We start from the raw sequence: 7,410 nt of genomic DNA, 5'->3' as shown, positions 1-7,410 counted from the left end.
AGGACTGGAACAATATTGGACAACCAAGTGGGATATTGGACTTCTCGAATAAAACCGGCAGCAATAAGCTTGTCAATCTCAACTTCTATTTGGATTGTTAGCTCTGGCCGAAACCGGCGTGGCGCTTGCTTCACCCATCGAGCCTCATTAGGTATCCCAAGTTTGTGAACTGCAACGTTTGGGTCTAACCCTGGCATGTCTTGATAACTCCATGCAAATACGTCTCGGTACTCTTGCAACAGTTGTGTGTATTCTTCTAACTCTTACGGCGTTAACGAAACACTAACAAAGATAGGTTTTGGGTTGTCAACTGTACCAAGATTAATGTCTTGCAGATCATCAATTGTGGCTTGACCACCATCCTCCATTTGGGGTGGAGCTGGTTGGACTATGTCAATGAATCCCTCGATATCTTGAGGATCATCATCTTGGTCCACTGCTTCTTTGAAAGAGGTGCAATTGACTTGGACAAGGTCATCCTTTATTTTCACCCTTTTGAACTTTTCGATCACGGCTTTCTCTTGACTCTTAACCTTCCATTTCCTTTTATTATGGACTTTCCCTTGTTGAGAATTGGAAGGGTTTTCCAAGCGGTGAAAGACTGAGATGCGGGATGGCTGTCTGCTTCCTAAGAGTTTGAACACAGAGACGCGGAGCGGCCTTATATTCACCTCATCTTCTCTAAACATAGCTTGTTCCATATTAGTGAGTATCTCGGACTCGGAAACTTCCAGATGTGGCCTTCGAAGAAACACTTTGAGCACACCACTCTCATTTTGAACTGTGAGGCCAGCATTGCTTTTCTTTGTTTTACGGCCTGTAAGTTTTATCTTTAATGGAGTAAATGTTGTTTCTGGCAATGATTCTTTTTTGTGAAGAACTATACGTTTACTTGGGCCCTTGTTTTTGCCAAAAGTAGTCGAAATGACCAAATCGTCCCCTGGGATAGACTGATTGATCTTACGAAGAGGACGAATGTAGCTTGCCGTCATCAGTGACTCCATTGTTTGTTTCAAGGAGCTTGTTTCCTTTTCACTAGGCTCCTTTTTTGAAATCTTGACAATTATCTTTGGCTTGGGAGCCTTTGTAGTCGGGATTTCTTCCACTTTTGAGAATGACGTACCACGAGGTTTTAGCTTCACTCGAATTACGTTTGAAGGTTTGGGTACTTCTACCTTTTGTGCCTTTCCTGTTTCAACAGTCACTCTTTCCTCCTTATCAACCTTTGATGGCTGTGTGAATGAGATACCTGGTGGACTGTAAAATTTCGCATTAGAGTAATTTACCTCTTCGCCTCTGAACGGGTCCAAGTCAGCTGAAACGCTCTTGACTTCCCCATCCATCGAGTATTTGAAGCACTGGTGAAGTGTGGAAGGGACTACGCCATATGTATGGAGCCATGGGCGTCCTAGGAGAACATTGTATGAAGTGTCAGAATCGATCACATGGAATAGGGCATCTGAATATAGTTCCCCTATTTCCATTTGCAGTGCGATAGAACCCATGGCTTTTTGCCCAAGTTGATTGAACCCTTGAATAGTCAGCATAGATGGAGATAATTGTCGGGCACTCATCCCTATAGCATGGAGTGTCTTTAAAGGGATAAGATTCACAGTCGAACCACAATCTAACAAGATTCGATTGATGATCGTGCCTCCAACTTCGCCAGTGACATAAAGAGGTCGATTATGGAATTTGGATCCAAGTAAGAAGTCATCTTCATCAAAGGTAATTGCTGCCAGACACGATGCACAAAACTTCGAGGTTTCAGTTGTGTGGACATCTACTGATTTGAAACATGATTTGTACAAATCCGGGCTCTTTAAAGCCATTACAAGTGCTTCCCTAAGCTCTCTCGACATTTGTAAAGCGTCATAAACACTTAAAGGAGCTTGGATGCGCTTAAGATGAGCCAAGATATCATACTTAAGTGCATGTGATTGTGAAGGCTCCTTCGTTTTACTAGTGTCGGGCTTAAAGTCTTTTGCTTTTGAAGAGGACGGTGGAACTTCCCTTGCAACAGCTTTTTCTGACAAGGAGACCTTAATCTCTTTCTCCTTTAACTTCTTCTCGGTTTTAAAGGGATCAGCCTCCTCATTTTCTTGTTGTTTATCGGCAGATGGGATGCTCCGACCAGAGCGGAGGTTAATCTCATTAACCTCTGTGTCAACCTCATATTCTTCCACAGAAACCATATTGCATTGGATAATTTCTTCCTCAACCTCGGATTCGCTCGAGAAGAACTCAACTGGCAAGAATTCAGTGAGTGTAACAGGGACCCTTGCGGGTTGCTCATATTCATCCTCTTGAGGGATATGAACCTTCTTTTGCACCTTCTTCTTCCTTTTATTTTTTAAGGCTGGCATGCCTCGAATCTTGACACCAGGACGAGAAACAGATTTGTGATTGGGTGGGAAATGTTTGGCCATATGTTTGGCTCTTTTAACAAATGTCTTCCACCCCTCAGCAGATTCGTCGGCCGAAGAATCTTCCCATGCCTCTAGACTGGGTGCAGTCATAAGCTCATGAAGAGTGGGAATTTGAAGATCACTAGACCACGGTGCATTTGGATAGGCATGTACAATTGTACCCCCATTGTCAGTATTAATACCTGCAAGTTTCATTCCGTCTAGTGGTGTAGTGGTAGGTGTGAGCTTTTCCTCTATCATATTTGCCGCAGCTGAATGATGTTGGGGAGAAGAGTCTATCACCAAGCCACCATTGTTGAGGAGCTCTTGAATTTTGTCTTTCAGGATATAACAATCCTTGAGCGTATGACTGATGAGGCGATGATACCGACAATACCTAGGGTCATTTGTCTTGTTAGCCTCAGCAGGATGCTTTGATTCTGGCAAAGCAATACTATTGGAGGCCAAAAGTTGGTCGAAGATTTCTTCTACATCCTCATCGTTGAAAGAATATTTAACCTCTTTGCGCTCTTTGAGAGTGAGCCTTTTGGGTGGGTCTTTGCTTTGGCCTTTGTCATTTCTCTTTTCTGTTTTAACAAAAGTGGCCAATGACTCTCCTTTTGCAGACTTCTTGTCATTTTTCTTCTCCCCAAATTGAATTTTTTGGGGCGCGGACTTTTGACGAGCAATTTGTCTTTCAACATTGCTCGCCTTTGACACCAAGGCATCAAATGATTGGGGTTCAGCAGTGGCAACAAAAGTCGCAATATCCGGTATGAGGTTGTTGTAGCACATTTGCACGGCTGATTGCTCGGTAATTTTCTCCGGGCATTGAAGATTGAGGCTCCTCCATCTCATTATGAAGTCATTAGCACTTGCCCCTGGCTTTTGGGTAGTTTGAGCTAGGTCCATGATTGAGACCTTCTTCTTTGAACTGACAAACTGTGCCAAAAATGCTCTTTGCATGTCGTCCTATGTCAGAATAGAACCTGGCGGCAATTGTGTATACCAAGTGAAAGCTGACCCTTTTAGGGATTGGACAAATTGACGCACCAGAAGAGCGTCTGACTGATATGTCTCGCCACATGCTGAGTAAAAATGTGCCAAATGTTCATGGGGTGAGCTACTTATGCCGGCAAATTTATCAAATATAGGCCGTTGATAACCCTTCGGGAATGGTATGGCGTCATAGTGAGAAGGGAAAGGTTTTCGATACCCTTGAACAGGAGCTGCTATAGACAATTGGAACTCACGAATTCCTTCAGCAATTAACACCTTTATGTCATTTGGGGAAATTGGGCTCGTAGAGCTTTCTGCTTTTTCCTCTTTTGTTTGTTGTTCTTGGGCGGTCGATTCATTTGTTTTGCCCATGTCTTGCTCACCTATGATGTTTTTTCCTTGCAGCCGAGCGGATAATAACGCTATTTCCGCGTCTTTTTCTGCCAACTTCTGCTGCATTTCCCTTCGCAGGTCTTGCATCATTTCTTGGATTAAAGGTAACTGGTCCTCAGTATTAGAAGTACCAGTCATCATGACTTGCATGCTTTCCACTCCCTCATGAAGTTTGGCCCCTTGGGATGATATACAATCATTCTCTTGAGTTTGAAATACAGGATCATCATAGAGAGGATTCCATTGCAAATAATCATCCAAGGTTGAGCTTAGACTGGATAACTCGGGAATAATTGTCCCAACCATGTTTCGGGATTTAGAACGAGTCAATGGACCCACGTAGGTCCTCGACTGATCTTGAGATTTTGGGACTCCCCCTTGTGATATGGGAATTTGATCCCTTGAAACATCAATTATCTTCACCTTTTTCACGCGTTTCCTTTGTGGATGAGGTATGTTCACCACCTTCTTTTTCATGATGATGGCTCTGCTTTTACCCTTAGGAGAACATGGGTAAACCTCTTGTAATGTGGATTCCACAACATGGGCTCTAAGGCTTGATGGAGGTTCGGCCCCTTGGACCTCAACGTTCTTCACGAAGTCGTCCTTTTGACCTTCATCTCTAGCTTCGTTGGTGGAAATCATCAGAACGGAATCTGTAGGATATAGGTTGACTGGAATTGATCCAATCATGATTTGGACAATTCGGGAAGTATTTGTTCTCTTGGGAGTCGGCACAGTCAGGGTGGTTAAGGTGTTTTTGCCCCCAGTCATTATTGGGCTTGTCCCAGAAAGCTGGGATAAGATTGCCTCAATAGACTCTTTTTTTGCTTCTTTCTTTCTTAAAGCACGGGCAGCCCTCTTTCTTCCATTTCGGAGAGCGTTCTTGGATGAAGTTTTCTTCAATTGGGTTTTGACGACCTTAGGAGTGACCTGAGGTCTGGCCCTCTGAATGGGCTTTGGCACAGCGCACTTGACGAGGCTCTCACGAACAATGAAAGTCTTTTTGAACCCTACGCGTTTGGTGCACGCATTCTTGGTAGTTTCAATTTTGTGGAAGAAAATCGTTACTTGTGGTGCCATTGTATCTGGTTTTGTTAACCTGTGAAGAACACAAACAAACATTAGTCACTTTATGATTGGAGATGAAAAGGTAAATGGGTCCCACCGGGCGTGCCAAAAATTATGTTGAAGGAAAATGGTGATCTTCCTAATATAATTTCACCACCACTAATTAAATAATGGGTTTTTATTATTTTAGGTTCGACCCATTCGAGACGCAAGTCTCTTAATTACAATCCCTTGCTTCAAGGGAAAACCCTTTGATTCCATCATAAAGAAACAGAACGTGTGTGTTTGATTTTGCAGCTGCTCCCAAGTCCAACCTCAGGATGCCTACGTATCCTTTGCGGGAATCAAGCCACTCGTAGTTCAAAGATTCACGATGAATAAATGACTCATCGCAAAATGAAGAATTTTGAATGGGTTTGATTGAGGAGTTTGAGTGAATTTAGCTGAATAAACCAGGGATTCGATATGGAAATATGTTTGGGATGGTTGCATCTAGATTGAATCTCTAGATTGCCTACGTACCATTTTAAAGGGATCAAACCAACGTAGTTCGAAAAATTTAGAAATTAGTGGGTAAGTGTGGCCCAATAATTTAGAATTTGTATTTTTTGAGATAATTTGGGGATTTTCATATGTAGATGACCTATGGGGAAATTTTGAAATTAATGGGTAAGTGTGGCCCATTAATTGAGAATTTGTGTTTGAGATATTTGAATTTAATCTCATTGGAATTTTCATGGGTAGATGACCCATGGGAAAAATTTGGATGGTTTTGTACCATTTTTCTTTTTTTGTCAATGTCCAAGAAAAACAATAAGCACTTTTGATTAACCCACTATTTTTCTAAAATTGACATTATTTGCAATTGGGCCCAAATATGGCTATGAGGATTGTTGAATTAATCCATTAACCATATGATAGGAAATTAGAAATCTAGTCCTCTATAAATTTAATGGGTAATTATTTGGCCACCCACTAAATATATTGGGCCTTTAAGAATTAAAGGGTATATAACCTAATAATTTGACTATGAGCCCTTTAAACATATATATTTTTTATCTGTTGGTTTGTGCTCATTTGGTTTATCAAAAACCAATCACAATTGAACTAGGACTTCAGAGATAGAGACTGTGAAGGACTTGTAATTTTTGACTTGGAGAAGAGTTACGCTACTGCCAAGACACTTCTGCTCTATTTAGAGCGCCAGACTAACTCTGGCTCAACCTTCATGCCATTAACTTTTTACCGCCTCACTGTCAGACTTTTTTAAAAAGAAAACCTCCGCAAGGTACGACTCTTCTTTGTTGGTCACAGTTTACCCCTTCTCCTAAACTGACATCTTTTCCTTCATGTTAGCCTACCCTCAAGACTTCATCCATATGCAAATTAAACAAAGTGGTGTACAGCCACTTCCCTTTTCTTTTCTTTTTTTGCTTGTTGACTTTTCTTCTTCTCTTTCTTCTTGGTTGCTGTTTCTTTTTTTGTTTTTTTTGTTGGTGTTATCTACAACACCAAACCTGCCACACCAAGCCCATACAAAAGAGAACCAACGTGCTGTCTTCAACCCTTTTTTGGTCCATTGCATGCAGATTCAAACAGAGTGGCTACGCCACTTCCTTCTTTGTTGAATTTTTCTTCCTCTCCTTTATGGTGGCTGTCCTTTAAAAAAAAAAATTTGTTTGTTGTTGTTGTTTGCCACGCCAAGCCCATGGAAACAAAACCAACGTGTTGCCTTCATCTTTTTTTTGGCACAACCACTTTTCTTACAGATCTCCATTTTTTTTCTACGTATTCTTTTCTTCATGACTAACATCCTTTTCATTTTTTTTTTAATGTAGTTTGCTTAGAGAGGAAAGTAAAGGCTTTCTCAGGCAGAGATAGAGAGGAGTGGTCAGAGAGTCCAAGAGGTAATTCACGCTCTCTTTTTTTGTACATTTTGGAATTAACCCTCAAAACACCATTAATGTTTCAAAGGATTTCCTTTTGCTCGGCACAGCTTTGTTGAACAGGAATCTTCACACGAATTTGTTGTTCATGATTTAAGGGTTGCCAGGGTTGCCACCCTATATGGATTTATCATCCAACCAAATGATTTGAGGGTTGTCACCCAACAAGAATTAATTGAAAGAATCGGTATACCTGTGAAAAGTATTCTCTTGTGCCTGTGCTCTTGCAATTTTTCTCCTGCAGCAGTTTTCTTCTTCTGTCGTTTCCTTCTCTTTCTCCCTTCTTTTTTCTCTACTACTTCCCTCTTTATAAGATAGAGACCTCTTTAGTGTAGGATGTTTCCTTTGAAAACTGAATCATCAGCCCCCCCAAATATAGGAGCCTTAAGAGTTTTCATTGGTTTAGCCCCCCACCTTTTTCCAAACTCCTTTCTTATAGATGGCTGTTAAGCCTTATCTCTACCCTCAATTTGCTGCTTGGTAGATATGGCAAATAACGGGTATCAAAATTGTGGGACCTATCCAATCCCATGTTTCAATATTTTTTGTGATTTTTTTTTTCAAAAAGTGTATTTTTTAATCCAAATGGCATT

The sequence above is a fragment of the Prunus dulcis genome, unplaced genomic scaffold (genome assembly GCF_902201215.1).
Source record: "Prunus dulcis unplaced genomic scaffold, ALMONDv2, whole genome shotgun sequence".
NCBI classification, from domain to species: domain Eukaryota; kingdom Viridiplantae; phylum Streptophyta; class Magnoliopsida; order Rosales; family Rosaceae; genus Prunus; species Prunus dulcis.
Note: the sequence above shows the minus strand (reverse complement) of the source record.